The following is a 19,967-nucleotide window of genomic DNA, read 5'->3' as shown; positions in this document are numbered from 1 at the left end:
TTCTACATGTATGATCATGTCATCTGCAAACAGGTAATTTTACTTCTCCCTTTCTGATTTGGATGCATTTTATTTCTTTTTCTTGCCTAATTCCTCCGTCTTCCAGTGCTATGTTGAATAGAAGTGGTAAGTGTGGACATTCTTGCATTCTTCCTGATATTGGAGGGACAGCTTTTAGTTTTTCACTGTTGAGTAAGGTGTTTGCTGTGGTCTTTTCTTTTTCATAGGCCTTTATTGTGTTGAGGTACATTCCTTGTACACCTAATTTGTTTAGAGTTTTTATCATGAGAGGATGTTGAATTTTGTCAAATCCTTTTCTACCTCTATTGAGATGATCATATGATTTTTCCTTCATTTTGTTAGTGTGGTGTATCACATTGTTTGATTTCTGTATGTTGAACCATCCTTGCATCCCAGGAATAAATCTGACTTGAGCATGGGGTATGATAATTTAAATTTATTGTTAAAATTGGTTTGCTAATACTTTGTCGAGGATTTTTGCATCTATGTCTATCAAAGATATGGGCTGTAATTTTCTTTTCTTGTAGTGTCTGTGTCTGGCTTTGGTATCGGGGTAACGCTAGCCTTGTAAAATTAGTTTGGAAGTGTTCCCTCCTATCCAATTTTTTGGATGAGTTTGAAAAGGATTGGTAGTAATTCTTCAAATATTTGGCAAAATTCACCGGGGAAGCCATCTGTTCCTGGATTTTCTATTTTGCTTTTTTTTAAATGATTGATTCAGTCTCCTTATTTGTTATTGGACTGTTCAGACTTTCTGTGTTATCTTGATTCAGTGTTGGTAGGTTGTATGTTTGTAGGAATTTATCCATTTCTTCTAGATTATCACATTTGTTGGCATAATTGATAATGGACCCTTATGATTCCTTTATTTCTGAGGCATCACTTATATTGTCTCCTCTTTCATTTCTGATTTTATTGAGTTGTCTTTTGAATTTTTTTCTTAATTCGTGTAGTCAAGAGTCTTTCAAATTTATCTTTCCGAAAAACACCACTTAGTTTTGTTTCTATTTTCTATTGTTTTTCTGTTCTCTGTTTGATTTATTTCTGCTCTAATCTTTACTATTTCCTTCCTTCTGCCAAATTTGAGATTACTTTTTTCTTCTTTTTCTAGTTCCTTGAGGCATAAAGTGAGATTGTTTACTTGAGGTTTTACTTCTCCTTTAATGTATGCATTCATCACTACAAACTTCTCCTGTAGTACTGCTTTTGCTGCATCCCATAAATCTTGGTGTGTTGTGTTTCACTTTAGTTTGTGTCAAGATTCTCTTAAAATTCCCTTTTGATTTTCTCTTTGACCCAATGGTTGCTCAAGACTGTATTATTCAACATGATAAATATAATTATCATTGCTGTGTGTTACGTATGAAGGTTAGGAGAGTAAATCCTAAGAGTTCTCATAACAAGGAAAACATTTTTTTCTTTTTCTTTTATTTTGTGGCCATATGAGATGATGTTCACTAAACTTACTGTGGTAATCATTTCTTTTTTTTTTTTTCCTCTACAGTTTTAATTTTATTGATTGATTGATTGATTGATTGATTGATTGATTTATGGCTGTGTTGGGTCTTCGTTTCTGTGCGAGAGCTTTCTCTAGTTGTGGCAAGTGGGTGCCACTCTTCATCGCGGTGCGTGGGCCTCTCATTATCACAGCCTCTCTTGTTGTGGAGCACAGGCTCCAGACGCGCAGGCTCAGTAATTGTGGCTCACGGGCCTAGGTGCTCCATGGCATATGGAATCTTCCCAGACCAGGGCTCGAACCCGTGTCCCCTGCATTGGCAGGCAGATTCTCAACCACTGCACCACCAGGGAAGCCCGGTAATCATTTCTTGATGTACATAAGTCATATCTTTAGGCTGTACACCTAAAACTTATGCAGTGCTCTATGGCAGTTATATCTCAATAAAAGTGGAGCAGGGGAAAAGAGTATATTGTTTAGTTTCCACATATTGGTAAATTTTCTTGTTTTCTTTTCTTTATTAAAATTTTGCTTTTAATTTAATTCTTTGCTGTGTTGGGTCTTCGTCACTGCATGCAGGCTTTCTCTAGTTGCAGTGAGCAGGGGCTACTCTTTGTTGTGGTGCACGGGCTTCTGATTGCGGTGGCTTTTCTTTTTTTTTTTTTTTTTTTTTTTTTTGTGTTTCCTTATTTATTTTCATTTTGGATGATCTGTCCATTGGTGTAAGTGAAGTGTTAAAGTCCCCCACTATTATTGTGTTACTGTCGATTTCCTCTTTTATAGCTGTTAGCAGTTGCCTTATGTATTGAGGTGCTCCTATGTTGGGTGCATATATATTTATAATTGTTATATCTTCTTCTTGGATTGATCCCTGGATCATTATGTAGTGTCCTTCCTTGTCTCTTGTAACATTCTTTATTTTAAAGTCTATTTTATCTGATATGAGTATAGCTACTCCAGCTTTCTTTTGATTTCCATTTGCATGGAATATCTTTTTCCATCCCCTCACTTTCAGTCTGTATGTGTCCCTAGGTCTAAAGTGGGTCTCTTGTAGACAGCATATATATGGGTCTTGTTTTTGTATCCATTCAGCCAGTCTATGTCTTTTGTTTGGGGCGTTTAATCCATTCACGTTTAAGGTAATTATCGATATGTATGTTCCTATGACCATTTTCTTCATTGTTTTGGGTTTGTTTTTGTAGGTCCTTTTCTTCTCTTGTGTTTCCCACTTAGAGAAGTTCCTTTAGCATTTGTTGTAGAGCTGGTTTGGTGGTGCTGAATTCTCTTAGCTTTTGCTTGTCTGTAAAGCTTTTGATTTCTCCATCAAATCTAAATGAGATCCTTGCCGGGTAGAGTAATCTTGGTTGTAGGTTCTTCCCTTTCATCACTTTAAGTATATCATGCCACTCCCTTCTGGCTTGCAGAGTTTCTGCTGAGAAATCAGCTGTTAACCTTATGGGAGTTCCCTTGTATGTTATTTGTCGTTTTTCCCTTGCTGCTTTCAATAATTTTTCTTTGTCTTTAATTTTTGCCACTTTGATTACTATGTGTCTCGGCGTGTTTCTCCTTGGGTTTATCCTGTATGGGACTCTCTGCGCTTCCTGGACTTGGGTGGCTATTTCCTTTCCCATGTTAGGGAAGTTTTCGACTATAATCTCTTCAAATATTTTCTCTGGTCCTTTCTCTCTCTCTTCTCCTTCTGGGACCCCTATAATGCGAATGTTGTTGCGTTTAATGTTGTCCCAGAGGTCTCTTAGGCTGTCTTCATTTCTTTTCATTCTTTTTTCTTTAGTCTGTTCCACAGCAGTGAATTCCACCATTCTGTCTTCCAGGTCACTTATCCGTTCTTCTGCCTCAGTTATTCTGCTATTGATTCCTTCTAGTGTAGTTTTCATTTCAGTTATTGTATTGGTCATCTCTGTTTGTTTGTTCTTTAATTCTTCTAGGTCTTTGTTAATCATTTCTTGCATCTTCTCAATCTTTGCCTCCATTCTTATTCCGAGGTCCTGGATCATCTTCACTATCAGTATTCTGAATTCTTTCTCTGGAAGGTTGCCTATCTCCACTTCATTTAGTTGTTTTTCTGGGGTTTTTTCTTGTTCCTTCATCTGGTACATAGCCCTCTGCCTTTTCATCGTCTCTATCTTTCTGTAACTGTGGTTTTTGGTCCACAGGCTGCAGGATTGTAGTTTTTCTTGCTTCTGTTGTCTGCCCTCTGGTGTTTGAGGCTATCTAAGAGGCTTGATAGGAGGCTCTGGTGGTGGGTAGAGCTCGCGGTGGCTTTTCTTGTTGCGGAGAACAGGCTTTAAGGCGCGCAGGCTTCAGTAGTTGCAGCACTCGGGTTCAGTAGTTGCGGCACGTGGGCCCTAGAGCGCAGGCTCAGTAGTTGTGGTGCATGGGCTTCGTTGCTCTGCGTCATGTGAGATCTTTGCTTACCAGGGATTGAACCCATGTCCCCTGCATTGGCAGGCAGATTCTTAAACACTGTGCCACCAGGGACGTCCAGATATTCCTGTTTTGTTACTCTTATGGGATTTCTAGTTTCATACCATTGTGATCAGAAAAGATACTTGAAACTATTTCAGACTTTTTAAATTTGTTAAGACTTGATTGTGGCCTAACATATTATCTATTCTGGAGAATGGTGTGTGTGTACTTGAAATGAATGTGTATGTGCTGCTGTTGGATGAAATGTTTTGTATATGTCTGTAAGGACCATATGGTCCATAGTGCTGTTCAAGTCATGTTTGTTGATTGATTTTCCGGCTGGGTGTTCTATCCATTATTGTAACTGGGTTATTGAAGTCCCTTACTATTCGTGTACTGCAATCAATTTCTCCATTTAATTTCGATATTTCCTTTAGAGCTTTCTGTGCTCTGATGCTGGATGCATATATAATTGTTATATCCTCCTGTTGAGTTGACTCTTTTATTATCATATAGAAACCTTCTTTGTCTATACAATTTTTGACTTAATGCCTATTTTGTCTGTTATGCATATAGGAACTCTCACTTTGTTTTGGTTGCCATTTGCATGGAGTATCTTTTTCCATCCCTTCACTTTGAGCCTATATGTGTCTTTTAATCTAAAATGAGTCTCTTGTAGACAGCATAAGGTTGGATATTGTTTTTGTATCCATTCAGCCACTCTACGCCTTTTGATTGGGAAGATTAATCCATTTATATTAAACTAATTATAGATCAGTAGGGACTTACTATTGCTGTTTTGTTAATTGCCTTATGTGTGTTTTGCAGCTGTTTTGTCCTCTTTCTCTGTAGCTTTATTTCATTGTTGTTTGATTGTTTTTCTGTAGTGATTTACTTTGATCCTTTTCTCTTTATCTTTTGTTTATTTATAATAGGCCTTTTCTTTGTGGTTAGCTGAAGGCTACATAGAAACCTTGTAGTTCTAAACATCTATTATTTTACTCCCACCCAAACTTTGTGTCCTTATTGTCAATTTCCTTCTTTTTATATTGTTAACAAATTTTAACTTTTATCTCAGGGTGAAAGTACTTTATACAGCACCATTACAGTGTTATTATGCTATATTTGTGTGTGTGTGTATGAGTTTACCATTGAAATTTATGCTTTTGTTTGCTTTTGCATTTCTGTTCACATGTTTTCATTTCAAAGTGATCTCCCTTAAGCATTTCTTATAAGGCAGGTCTAGTAGTGATGAACTCACTTTGATTTTGTTGACTTTATCTCTCCTTTATTTTTAAAGCATAATTTTGCTAGGTATGGTCATTTTTGCTCACAGGTGTTTTTTTTTTTTTCAGTACTTTGACGATATCATCCAACTCTCTCCTGGCCTGTAAGGTTTCTGCTGAGAAATTCACAAATTGTTTTCTGGGAGTTCCTTCATATGTGCCCAGTCACTTTTCTCTTGTTCCTTTCAATATTCTCTCTTTGTACTTCACATTTAACAAGTTGATGATAACGTGATTGTGTGTAGTCTTCTTTGTGTTGATCCTATATTGAGCCCTTTGATCTTACTTCTACTGCTACACTATTTATTTTCTAGATATCTTATATCCTTTTTGTTCTTCAGTTCCTTCATTATTACATTCTTTTGTGGTTGATGTGTTTCCCAGTTTACCATTTTGATTCTCTTCTTATTTCTTTTCTGTATATTTGTGAGGTAGTTTTCTTAGTGCTTATCCTAGGGGTTAAAGTAAACATCTTAGTTTTATGAAAAAACGAATTTGAAGTAATAACATTTTCATTTAATAATAACACAAATTCTGCTTATTTACATCCCGCATCCTCGTTTACACTGCACTTGTCACAAATGGCATCCTTATGTATTGTGTGCCCGTTAATAGCCTTATAATAACTATTTTATATATTTGTCTTTTAAATCACATTTTGAAAAGAGGCGTTACAAACCCTAACTGCAAATGTGTTGGCCTTTTAAACTTAGTGTAGTTACCTTTACCATTGTTCTTTAATTCTTCATATAGTTTCAAGTTGCGTTTCATTTCAGCCTGAAGGATTCCTTTAACAGTTCTTATTGAGCAGATCTACTAGTAATGAACTTCATCAGTGTTTCTTTATATGAATGTCTTAATTTTCCTTTATTTAAAAAAAATCTGGTAAAATATACATAACGTAAAATTTATCATCTTAACAATTTAAGAGTGCAGGCCAGAGGCATGAAATATATTTACACTGCTGTGCTATTATTACCATCATCCATCCACAGAACTTTTCATCTTGCAAAACTATAATAGTCTGTATTCATGAAACAACAACTCTCCATTTCCCTTGCCCCCTCACCCCTGGAAACCACCATTGTACTTTCTGTCTCTGTGAATTTGATTACTCTATGTATTTCATATAAGTGGGATCATACAGTATTTGTCCTCTTGTGACTGGCTTATTTTACTTAGCGTAATGCCTGAAGGTTGATCCATGTTGTAGCATGTGTCAGAATTCCCTTCCTTTTTAAGACTGAATATTGATTTGTTGTTTGTATAGGCCACATTTTGTATATCCCTTCATCCCTCAATGGACCCTTGAGTTTTTTCACCTTTTGCCTATAGTGAATAATTCTGCTATGAACATGGTGAACACATAACTCTTTGAGTTCATAATTTCAATTCTTTTTGAGTATTTAATAGGAACTCGAATTATGGGATCATATGGTAATTCTATTTTTAATGTTTTGAGGAACGACCATACTGTTTTCCTTTCTGCGTGCACCATTTTCCATACCCACCAACAGTGTACAAGTGTGTACATACTACTGGATATTAACCTTATCAGCTATAGGATTTGCAAATATTTTCTCCCATTCAGCAGGTTCGTTTTATTTTTGGATGAAAGAAGTATTTTTAAATTTTGAATACCTAGTTTATCTATTTCTTTTATTACCTCCACTTTTGGTATCATATTCAAGAACTCTTTGCCAAATTTCATGTCATGGTTTTCTTCCCAGAACTTTCTTCTAAGAGTTTTATAGTTTTAGGTCTCACATTTAGGTCTTTGATTCACTGAGTTACTTTCTGTATGTGGTGTAAGGTAAGGGTCTACCGTCATTCTTTTGAATGTGGATATTGTTTTTCCAGTACCATTTGTTGAAATCGCTATCCTTTCCCCATTGGGTGGTCTTGGCACTCCTGTTGAAAATCATTTGGTGATGTATATACGGGTTTAGTTCTGGGTTTCTATTTTGTTCCACTGGCCTATTCTCCGTCCTGTATGTGTGTTTATGCCAGTACTATTTTGATTACTGTGGTTGTGTAGTAGGTTTCGAAATCAAGAAATTTGAAACTTCCAATTTTGTTCTTTTTACACATTATTTTGACTATTCAGGCCCTTTAAATTCCATATGAACTTTAGGATGAATTTTACTACTTCTGAGAAAACCTCACTGTGATGTTTAAAGAGATTGGTTTTAATCCGTACATCCCTTTAAGTCGTGTTGACATATTAACAACATTAAGTCCTCCAATCTGTGAACACAAGATGCCTTTACATTTATTGGTGTCTTCATTAATTTCCTTCAGCAACGTTTTCTAGTTTTCAATGTACATGTCTTTTGTCCCGCTGGTTAAGTTTTTCCTCATCTTTTACTATATTTCATGATATTTTAAATGGTAATTTTTTTTAACTTTCCTTTTCAAACTTTTCATTCTTAGTGTATAGAGAAACAACTGATTTTTGAGTGTTGATTTTGTATCTGGCAAATTTTCTAAATTCATTTATTAATTCTAACAGGTTTTTTTTGGTGCATGTGTGTTGTCTCTGAACAAATATAATTTTATTTCTTCCTTTCCGATTTAGATGCCTTTTATTCTTTTTTCTTGCCTTATTTATTTGGCTAGGAATTCCAGTAATTTGCTGAATGGACGTGGTGACAACAGGCATCCTTCCTTTGTTCCTGATCTTAGGGAGAAAGATTTCACCACTGAATATAATAGCTGTTGGTTTTCTATCTGTGACCTTTGTTATGTTGAAGTCATCAACTTGTATTCTTGGTTTGTTGAGTTTTTTTTTTTTTTAATCATAAAATGGCATTGAATTTTGTCAAATGTTTTTTCTGCATCAATTAAGATGATCACATGGAGTTTAGTCCCTTCAATCTGTTTATGTGCTATACTACATTGACTGATTTTCATATGTTGAACCAACATTGCCTTGCAAGAATAAATCCCATTTGGTCGTGATGTATAATCCTTATAATGGGCTGTTCTGTCTCTTATTATCGCCACCTGCGATCAGGATGGTGCTGTTTTACCAAACATTCTTTTCACATTAACAGGTTTAAAAATTGCTCACTATCAAAGTATTTCTTCAAGTCATCCTTTTAGAAATTAGATTTCCCCACAAATGCAGAGCTTTGGATTCCAGCATATAATTTATCAAATTCTTTTTTCATACTTGAAATAATCACAAGAGTTGGTCGATGCCACATTTCTGAAGCCCTGACATTAAGGAACTAAGCTGAAAGGATATTTCCCAGGCTTAGGGTTTCAGGAAATTGCAGGTGGAGTAATGTCAACAATTCACAGGACTCTGATATACATCACTAGTTTTCATTCTCCCAAATAGAAAAACTCGCCATGTGACCCTTCGTTGGCTGCTCTAGTAGAGCAATTTGAATTTTGCTGACCTAAAGTAAGTGAACAGTTTATACAAGCTTTAAGTATTGGTCATTTGAAAGAATTCTCTTGTTTCTGAGTATCGTGCCTTTTATGTTTCTAATGATACTTGCTTGGAATTCCTAAAAAGTATAATTATTTTTACTTTGGAAAGTGCTGAAGTATAGAGTACAGTATAGGATAGGTATGTGGTATGAGGTTTGTTATTTAATTTCCTTAATTTAAGGTTGTTAATAATTTTCCTGAATCAAACCATTTCATTTGTATACTGCCTTTGTCATGATTTTGGAAATGTACTCTATGTCTTATTGTCATTATTATTCATGAAATTCTTTAGGAATTTACATTCTTTCTTCAGTTGGGCTGTGCAAATGGGAAGCCACTTTTCTTCCTGCCATATACAAATTTATCCAGCCCACCAGAGATATGTAAAACTGCATGAGATTTTTTCAAAGAGAAAAGTTAATACACATCTTTCTTTTTTTATTTCCACAGTTACCTGAACCATAACCATTTTATTTTGAGGGATGATTAGTGTACTGAAGGAGAGTGATGATGACAACTGCTTTTCTTGCTGAACTTGAGAAAATAAAAAAATAAAGAGGTGAAGAACAGGTTAATGAGGTAAGATTATATTTTTATTTGTTATTTCCATGCTACTGAACCTCAGTATTAAAAATACTTCAGGTTAAACATTATCTTCCTTATGATAGCAATTATACTGCCCTTGAGAATGTTTTACTATACCTTTAGAGCTATGAATCTGAGATTGTAAGTCTCCATGTCATGATAGGAGTTACTCATCTGTACTTTTGTCCAACTCTCCCATTTTTCTGCCATGTTGCCTATTTTTCATTAATTTGCAAGAGTTGTTTATATATTCTTTCAATGAGCTGTTTGATACTTACAGCGTAAACTGCTGATCACTTTTTTTGTGGTGGTTTATGATAAACAAAGTATTCCATTTTAAGTTCCTAAACTTCAATATTCTCTTTAAAGCTTAGGGCTATTTATTCATTGTTTTGGTGACACATTACAATTTTATTTCATTTTCTTACTTTTAAAGTTGAGGTAAAATTCATACATCATTACATAAAATTCAAACAAAACAAACCATTTTAAAGCAAACAATTCAGGGGCATTTAGTATTTTCACAATGTTGTGCAAACACTGTCTCTATCAAAACATTCAACACATATTCATCACCCCAAAAGAAAACCCCATAGTCACTGAGGAGTTACTCCCCACCCCCCTTATTGTTGGGGCTGAATAATATTCCATTGTATGCTTACAATGGATAAACACCACAATTTGTTTATCCATTCATGTGTTGATGGACATTTGGGTTAACTTTTTGATTATTGTGAGTAGTGCTGCTATGAACATTCAATAAGTTTTTGTGTAGACAGATGTTTTAAGTAATCTTGGGTATACACATAAGAATGGAATTGCAGGGTCATGTGGTAACTTCATGCTTTCCAAGTTGGCTGCACTATTCCACATTTCCACTACCAATGAATGAGGATTCCAATTTGTCCACATTTTTGCCAACACTCGATACTGTCTGCCTTTTTAATATATCCATCCATATAGGTGTAAAGTGCTATCACATTGGGTTTTTTTTTAACATCTTTATTGGAGTATAATTGCTTCACAATGGTGTGTTAGTTTCTGCTTTGTAACAAAGTGAATCAGCTATACATAAACATATATCCCCATATCTCCTCCCTCTTGCGTCTCCCTCCCACACTCCCTCTCCCACCCCTCTAGGTGGTCACAAAGCACTGAGCTGATCTCCCTGTGCTGTGCGGCTGCTTCCCACTAGCTATCTATTTTACATTTGGTAGTATATATAAGTCCATGCCACTCTCTGACTTCGTCCCAGCTTACCCTTCCCCCTCCCCTTGTCCTGAAGTCCATTCTCTACGTCTGCGTCTTTATTCCTGTCCTGCCTCTAGGTTCTTCAGAACTTTTTTTTTTTTTTTTAGATTCCATATATATGTTAGCATACAGTATTTGTTTGTCTCTTTCTGACTTACTTCACTCTGTATGACAGACTCTAGGTACATCCACCTCACTGCAAATAACTCAGTTTTGTTTCTTTTTATGGCTGAGTAATATTCCATTGTATATATGTGCCACATCTTTATCCATTCATCTGTTGATGGACACTTAGGTTGCTTCCATGTCCTGGCTATTGTAAATAGAGCTGCAATGAACATTGTGTTACATGACTCTTTTTGAATTATAGTTTTCTCAGGGTATATGCCCAGTAGTGGGATTGCTGAGTCATATGGTAGTTCTATTGTTAGTTTTTTTTTTTTTTTTTTTTTTAATTTTATTTATTTATTTATTTATATTTATTTTTGGCTGTGTTGGGTCTTCGTCTGTGAGAGGGCTTTCTCTAGTTGCGGCGAGCGGGGGCCACTCTTCATCGCGGTGCGCGGGTCTCTCACTATCGCAGCCTCTCCCGTTGCGGAGCACAGGCTCCGGACGCGCAGGCTCAGTAGTTGTGGCTCACGGGCCTACTTGCTCTGCGGCATGTGGGATCTTCCCAGACCAGGGCTCGAACCCGCGTCCCCTGCGTTGGCAGGCAGATTCTCAATCACTGCGCCACCAGGGAAGCCCCTATTGTTAGTTTTTTAAGGAACCTCCATACTGTTCTCCATAGTGGCTGTATCAATTTACATTCCCACCAACAGTGCAAGAGGGTTCCCTTTTCTCCACACCCTCTCCAGCATTCATTGTTTGTACATATTTTGATGATGGCCATTCTGACCAGTGTGAGGTGATACCTCATTGTAGTTTTGATTTGCATTTCTCTAATGATTAGTGATGTTGAGCATCATTTCATGTGTTTGTTGGCAATCTGTATATCTTCTTTGGAGAAATGTCTATTTAGGTCTTCTGCCCATTTTTGGATTGGGTTGTTTGTTTTTTTGTTATTGAGCTGCATGAGCTGCTTGTGCATTTTGGAGATTAATCCTTTGTCAGTTGCTTCATCTGAAAATATTTTCTCCCATTCTGAGGGTTGTCTTTTCGTCTTGTTTATGGTCTCCTTTGCTGTGCAAAAGTTTTTAAGTTTCATTAGGTCCCATTTGTTTATTTTGGTTTTTATTTCCATTTCTCTAGGAGCTGGGTCAAAAAGGATCTTGCTGTGATTTATGTCATAGAGTGTTCTGCCTACGTTTTCCTCTAAGAGTTTGATAGTGTCTCACCTTTCATTTAGCTCTTTAATCCATTTTGAGTTTATTTTTGTGTATGGTGTTAGGGAGTGTTCTAATTTCATTCTTTTACATGTAGCTGTCCATTTTTCCCAGCACCACTTATTGAAGAGGCTGTCTTTTCTCCATTGTATATTCTTGCCTCCTTTATCAAAAATAAGGTGACCATAGGTGTGTGGGTTTATCTCTGGGCTTTTTATCCTGTTCCATTGATCTATATTTCTGCTTTTGTTCCAGTACCATACTGTCTTGATTACTGTAGCTTTGTAGTATAGTCTGAAGTCCAGGAGCCTGATTCCTCCAGCTCCATTTTTCTTTCTCAAGATTGCTTTGGCTATTTGGGGTCTTTTGTGTTTTTATACAAATTGTGCAATTTTTTGTTCTAGTTCTGTGAAAAATGCCATTGGTAGTTTGATAAGGATTGCTTTGCATCTGTAGATTGCTTTGGTCATTATAGTCATTTTCACAATGTTGATTCTTCCATTTCAAGAACATGCTATATCTCTCCATCTGTTTGTATCATCTTTAATCAGTGTCTTATAGTTTTCTGCATACAGGTCTTTTGTCTCCTTAGGTAGGTTTATTACTAGGTATTTTATTCTTTTTGTTGCAGTGGTAAATGGGAGTGTTTCCTTGAGTTGTCTTTCAGATTTTTCATCATTAGTGTATAGGAATGCAAGAGATTTCTGTGCATTCATTTTGCATCTTGCTACTTTACCAAATTCATTGATTAGCTCTAGTAGTTTTCTGGTAGCATCTTTAGGATTCTCTATGTGTAGTATCCTGTCATCTGCAAACAGAGACAGTTTTACTTCTTCTTTTCTGATTTGGAGTCCTTTTATTTCTTTTTCTTCTCTGATTGCTGTGGCTAAATCTTCCAAAACTATGTTGAATAATAGTCGTGAGAGTGGACAACCTTGTCTTGTTCCTGATCTTAGAGGAAATGCTTTCAGTTTTTCACCACTGAGAATGATGTTGGCTGTGCGTTTGTCATATATGGCCTTTATTATGTTGAGGTCAGTTCCCTGTATGCCTACTTTCTGGAGGGTTTTTATCATAAATGGGTGTTGAATTTTGTCCAAAGCTTTTTCTGCATCTATTGAGGTGATCATATGGTTTTTCTCTTTCAATTTGTTTATATGGTTTATTACATTGATTGACTTGCATATATTGAAGAATCCTTGCATTCCTGGGATAAACCCCACTTGATCATGGTGTATGATCCTTTTAATGTGCTGTTGGATTCTGTTTGCTAATATTTTTTTAAAAAATAAATTTATTTATTTATTGTTGGATGCGTTGGGTCTTTGTTGCTGTGCTCAGGCTTTTCTCTAGTTGTGGCGAGGGGGTCTACTTTTCGCTGCGATGCGCGGGCTTCTCAGTGTGGTGGCTTCTCTTGTTGTGGAGCGCAGGCTCTAGGTGTGCGGGCTTCAGTAGTTGTGGCTCGCGGGCTCTAGAGTGCAGGCTCACTGGTTGTGGCACATGGGCTTAGTTGCTCTCCATCATGTGGGATCTTCCTGGACCAGGGCTTGAACCCACGTCTCCTGCACTGGCAGGCAGATTCTCAACCACTGTGCCACCATGGAAGCCCTGTTTGCTAGTATTCTGTTGAGGATTTTTGCATCTATGTTCATCAGTGTCATATTGGTTTTTAAATTATTTATTTCCTTGGGACTTCCCTGGTGACACAGTGGTTAAGAATCTGCCTGCCAATGCAGGGGACGTGGGTTCGAGCCCTGGTCTGGGAAGATCCCACATGCCGCAGAGCAACTAAGCCTGTGCATCACAACTACTGAACCTGCACTCTGGAGCCTGTGAGCCACAACTACTGAACCTGCGTGCCACAACTACTGAAGCCTGCGTGCCTAGAGCCTGTGCTCTGCAACGATAAGCCACCACAATGAGAAGCCTGTGCACCTCAGCGAAGTTTAGCCCCCGCTCGCCGCAACTAGAGAAAGCCTGCACACAGCAACGAAGACCCAATGCAGCCAAAATTAAATAATATGTGAATAAAATTTGTATTTCCGTAATGTCTGCTGTGGTTGAGAATCTTTTCATGTGCTTATTGGCCATTTGTATACCTTCTTTGGAGAAATGTCTACTCAGATCCTTAGCCCATTTTAAATTGGATTATTTATTTGTTATTGATTTGTAAGAGAGTTCTTTATATATTCCAGATACACATCCCTAAGATACAGGATTTGAAAAAAATTCCTATTGTGTGCATTTTCTTTTATCTTTCTTGATAGTGTCTTTTGAAACCCAAAGCTTTTACTTTTGTTTGATGAAGTACAATTTATCAATTTTTTTCTTTGGTTGCTTGTGCTTTAGTTGTCCTATTTAAGAAAACAGTGCCCAATCTGAAGATTTACATCTGTTTTCTCAAAGCTTTATAGTTTTACTTCTTACATTTATGCCTATGATCTATTAATTTGTGTGTATGCCATGAGATAAGGGTCCAACTTCATTCTTTTGCATGTGGCTATTCAATTGTTCTTAGCACTATTTGCCCATTGAATTTTCTTGGCACCCTTGTTGAAAACCAATTGACCATAAATGTATGAATTTTTTCTGGACACTTAATTCTATTTCATTTATCTCTATGTCTATTCTTATGCCAATACCACAGAATCTTCATTACTGTAGCTTTATGGTATATTTTGAAATGTGGTAATGTGGAGTCCTCCAACTTTTTGGGTCCTTGAGACTGGCCCTTCCTCTCTGAATGGTCTCAGCACTCTTGTCAAAAATCAATTGATCCTATATGTGAGGGCTTATTTCTGGGTTGTCTATTCTGTTCCATATATATATATATATATATATATATATATATCTATCTTTATGCCAGTACCACACTGTTTTGATTATTGTAACTTTTTAGTATATTTTGAAATCAGGGATGGTGATTTCTCTAGTTTTGGTCTTCTTTTTCAAGATTTTTTTGGCTATTTAGGGTCCCTTGAGATTTCATATGAATTTTATTTCTGCAAAAACCTCTGTTGGGTTTTTGACAGGGATTGCATAAAATCTATAGATCTCTTTGGCAAGCATTTACCTATTAACAACATTAAAATTTTCAATTCATGAACATAGCGTGTCTTTCCATTTATTTGTGTCTTCTTTAATTTCTTTCATCAATATTTTATAGTTTCAGTGTACTAGTCCTTCACCTCCTTAATTAGGTGTATTTCTAAATATTTTACTATTTTTGGTGCTATTTATTGTAAGTGGAATTGTTTCTCAATTATCTTTCAAATTGTTCATTGTTAGTGTAGAGAAATCTGATTTTTGTGTTGATTTTTTATCCTGCAACTTCACTGAACTTATTTAATGGTTTCCTTTGCTGTGCAAAACTTTTAAGTTTAATTAGGTCCCATTTATTTCTTTGTGCTTTTATTTCCATTCCTCTAGGAGAGGGATCTAAAAAAATATAGCTGTGATTTATGTCAAAGAGTGTTCTGCCTATGTTTTCCTCTAGGACTTTTATAGTATCCAGTCTTATGTTTAGGTTTTTGATCTGTTTTGAGCTTATTTTTGTATATGGTGTTAGAGAATGTTCTAATTTCATTCTTTTACATGTAGCTGTCCAGTTTTCCCAGCACCTCTTGTTGAGCAGACTGCCTTTTCTCCACTGTATATTCTTGCCTCCCATGTCATAGATTAATTGATCATAAGTGCATGGGTTTATTTCCGGGCTTTCTATCCTGTTCCATTGATCTATATGTCTGTTTTTTGTGCCAGTACCATACTGTTTTGATTGCTGTAGCTTTTCTGAAGTCAGGTAGTGTCATTCCTCCAGCTCTGTTCTTTCTCAAGATTGCTTTGGCTATTCAGGATCTTTTGTGTTTCCAGAGATGTTAAAATTTTTTTTGTTCTAGTTGTGTAAAAAATGCCATTGGTAATGTGATAGGGATTGCATTGAATCTGTAGCTTTCCTTGGGTAGTATGGTCATTTTAATAATATTGATTTTTCCAATCCAAGAACAGTAGATCTTTCCATTTGTTTGTGTCATCTTCAATTTCTTTCATCAGCATCTTATAGTTTTTGGAGTACAGGTCTTTTGCCTCCTTAGGTAGGTTTATTCCTAGGTATTTTATTCTTTTTGATGCAATAGTAAATGGGATTGTTTCCTTAATTTCTCTTTCTGGTATTTTATTGTTAGTGTATAGGAATGCAACAGATTTTTGTATATTAATTTTGTATCCAGCACTTTACCGCTGAGGTCTAGTTTTCTGGCTGTGTCTTTAGGATTTTTTATGTATAGCATCATGTCATCTGCAGACAGCGACAGTTTGACTTCTTCTTTTTCCAATTTGGATTCCTTTTATTTCTTTTTCTTCTCTGATTGCTGTGACTAGGACTTCCAATACTATATTGAATAAAATTGGCAAGAGTGGGCATCCTTGTCTTGTTCCTGAAGTTAGAGGGAATGCTTTCAGTTTTTCACTGTTGAGTATGATGTTAGCTGTGGGTTTGTCATATACGACCTTTATTATGTTGAGGTATATTCCCTCTATGCCCACTTTCTGAAGAGTTTTTTATCATAAGTGGTTGTTGAATTTTGTCAATTTTTTTCTGCATCTTTTGAGATGATCATATGGGTTTTATTCTTGAATTTGTTAATGTGGTGTGTCACATTGATTGATTTGTGGATATTGAAAAATCTTTGAATCTCTGGGATAAATCCCACTTGATCATGATGTATGATCATTTTAATGTATTGTTGGAGTTGGTTTGCTAGTATTCCATTGAGGATTTTTGCATCTATGTTCATCAGTGATATGGGCTTGTAATTTTCTTTTTTTGTGACATCGTTGTCTGGTTTTTGCTATCAGGGCGATGGTAGCCTCATAGAATGAGTTGGGAAGGGTTTCTTCCTCTGCAATTTTTTGGAATAGTTTCAGAAGGATATCTGTGAAGTCTTCTCTAAATGTTTGGTAAACTTCACCTGTGAAGCCACCTAGTCCTGAACTATTGCTTGGTGGGAGTTTTTAAATTACTGATTTAATTTTATTACTGGTGATTGCTCTGTTCATATTTTCTATTTCTTCCTGGTTCAGTCTTGGGAGATTGTACCTTTCTAAGAATGTGTCCATTTCTTCTAGGTTGTCCATTTTATTGGCATATATTGAATAGTTGCCTGTAGTAGTGTCTTATGGTCCTTTGTACTTCTGTGTATTTTTCATTTCTAATTTTATTGATTTGGGCCCTCTCCCTTTTTTTTCCTGATAGGTCTGGCTAAAGATTTGTCAGTGTGTTTAACTTTTCAAAGAACCAGCTTTTAGTTTTATTAATCTTTTCTATTGTTTTTTTAGTCTCATTTATATCTGCTCTGACCTTTATGATTTCTTTCTTTGTACTAACTTTGGATTTTGTTTGTTCTTTCTCTAGTTGCTTTAGTTGTAACATAAGGTTGTTTATTTGACATTTTTCTTGTTTGCTGAGGTAAGTTTGTATCAGTATAAGCTTCCCTCTTAGAACTGCTTTTGCTGTGTCCCATAGGTTTTGGATCATCATGTTTTCATTTTCATTTGTCTCTAGGTATTTTTTGACTTCCTCTTTGATTTCTTCAGTGATCCATTGGTTGTTTATTAGCATGTCATTTAGCCTTCACATGTTTGTGTTTTTTGCAGTTTCTTTGCTTATAGTTGATTTCTAGCCTCATAGTGTTGTGGTCAGTAAAGATGCTTGATATGATTTCAGTTTTCTTAAATTTACCAAGACTTGCTTGGTGGCCCAGCATGTGATCTATCCTGGAGAATGTTTCATGTGCACTTGAAAAGAATGTGTATCCTGCTGCTTTTGGATGGAATGCTCTATAAATATCAATTAAGTCTGTGTGGTCTCATGTGTCAGTTTCCTTTAGTACATTCACAATATTGTGCAACCAGTACCTATACGTTCCAAAACATTTTCATCACCTCAAAAAACACCACATACCCACTGCACAGTCACTTCCATTCTCCCCTATTCTAACTCCTCATAACCATCCGTCTTCTGTGTCTATATGTTTACCTATGGATATTTCATATAAATGGAATTGTAAACTACATCATCTTTTGTGTATGACTTCTTTCATTTAGCATAGCTTTTATTTTTATTTATTGATTTATTTTGTTTATTTTTATTTTTGGCTGCATTGGGTCTTTGTTGTTGTGCATGGGCTTTTCTCCAGTTGTGGCGAGTGGGGGCTACTCTTTGTTGCAATGCAGGGGCTTTGCATTGTGGTGGCTTCTCTTGTTGTGGAGCATGGGCTCTAGGCATGCAGGCTTCAGTAGTTGTGGTGCACAGGCTTAGTTGCATCCATGGCATGTGGGATCTTCCTGCACCAGGGCTCGAACCCGTGTCCCTGCATCGGCAGGTGGATTCTTAACCGCTGCACCACCAGGGAAGGCCCTAGCTAGCTTTTAACTATTCACCCACATTGTAGCATTTATGAGTACTTCATTCCTTTTTATGGCTGAATAACATTTCATTGTATGTATATATTACAATTTGTTTATCCACTTATCTGTTGATGGACATTTGGGTTGTTTCCATCTTTTGGCTATTATAAATAATACTGCTGTAAAGATCTGTGCTCAGGTTTTTGTTTGAACCCCTGTCTACAATTAGTTGGAGTCTATAGTTAGGAATGGAATTGCTGGGTTGTATGGAGTTCTGTTTTTAACTTTTCAAGGAACTGTCAAACTGTTTTTACACAATGACTGAACCATTTTCTACTCCCTACAGCAATGTACAAAGGTTCCAATTTCTGCACATCCTTACCAACACTTGTTATTTTTTTCTTTCTTTTTTTAAAAATTTTAGCCATCCTAGCGCGTGTGAAGTGGTATCTCACTGTGGTTTTCATTTCCATTTTCCTAATGACTAATGATGTTGAACAGTTTTCATGTTGGAGAAATGTCTATTCAAGTCTTTTGCCCACTTTTTAATAGAGTTGCTTTTTGTTGTTGAGTTATGAAAGTTATTTATATATTCTGGATACCAAATACTTATCAGGTATGTGATTTGCAAATATTTCCTTCTATTCTATAAGGTTATCTTTTCACCTTTTTTTTTTCAAGAATAAGCATTTAATACTTAGTTATTATTAATGATACTCCATTTTTTTTAATATTAATTAATTTATTTATTTAGGCTGTGTTGGGTCTTCGTTTCTGTGTGAGGGCTTTCACTAGTTGCGGCAAGTGGGGGCCACTCTTCATCACGGTGCTCTTTTCACCTTTTGATAATCTCATTTGGTGCACAAAAGTTTTTAATTTTGATGAAGTCCAATTTTTTCATCCTCAATAATATTAACAGCTGATTTCTCATCGGAAACCATGGAGGCCAGATGCAGTAGTATTGCAGGAAAATGGGGCATAAGAGGATGGTCGGGTCTCAGGTGAGTTCCTGGGATGGGCTGCCAAGAAAGGGTCCCTGGCTTCACGCAGGAAAGAATTCAAGAGCAAGCCATCGTAAAGTGAAAGTGAGTTTATCTAAAGTGATACACCTTCAACAGACAGAACGCAGGCCATCTAAGAAAGTGAGAGTGGCCCCGAGGTATGGGATTGTTAGTTTTATGGGCTGGGTAATTTCATAGACTAACAAGTGGGAGGATTATTCCAACTGTTTTGAGGAAGAGGCAGGGATTTCCATGACATGGGCCACTGCCCACTTTTTGGCTTTTTATGGTCAGTCTTGGAACTGTCATGGCACCTGTGGGTGTGTCACTTAGCATGCTAATGTATTACAATGAGCATATAATGAGGCTCAAGGTCTACTGGAAGTTGAACCTTTTGCCATCTTGGACCTAATCAGTTCTAACCATGTTTTGTCGTATCCCATTCTTTTCAATGGCTATGTCATTCTTTTAATGGTTGTGCCCTGCCTCCTTCCATCTTGTCTCAGTATGAGGATATATTCAAGTGCTGAGAGGAAAGAAAGCTTGTCAAATGAAGTATTCTATATCCAACAAAACTATCCTTCAAAGATGAAGAAAAATTAACATATTTTGAGCTATACAAAAACAAAGAATTCATTGGTAACAGACCTACCTCACTAAAGGGGTGACATTAGCAAAAATGTCAGAGTAGATAGTTCCAGGGGCCTACCCCTCAATAGAAACACTGAAAAACCGAGTAAAAGTGATAAGAATCAACTTAGTCAGAATT

This window comes from Balaenoptera physalus, assembly GCF_965194825.1.
Source record: "Balaenoptera physalus genome assembly, chromosome: 7".
NCBI lineage: Eukaryota > Metazoa > Chordata > Mammalia > Artiodactyla > Balaenopteridae > Balaenoptera > Balaenoptera physalus.
Note: the sequence above shows the minus strand (reverse complement) of the source record.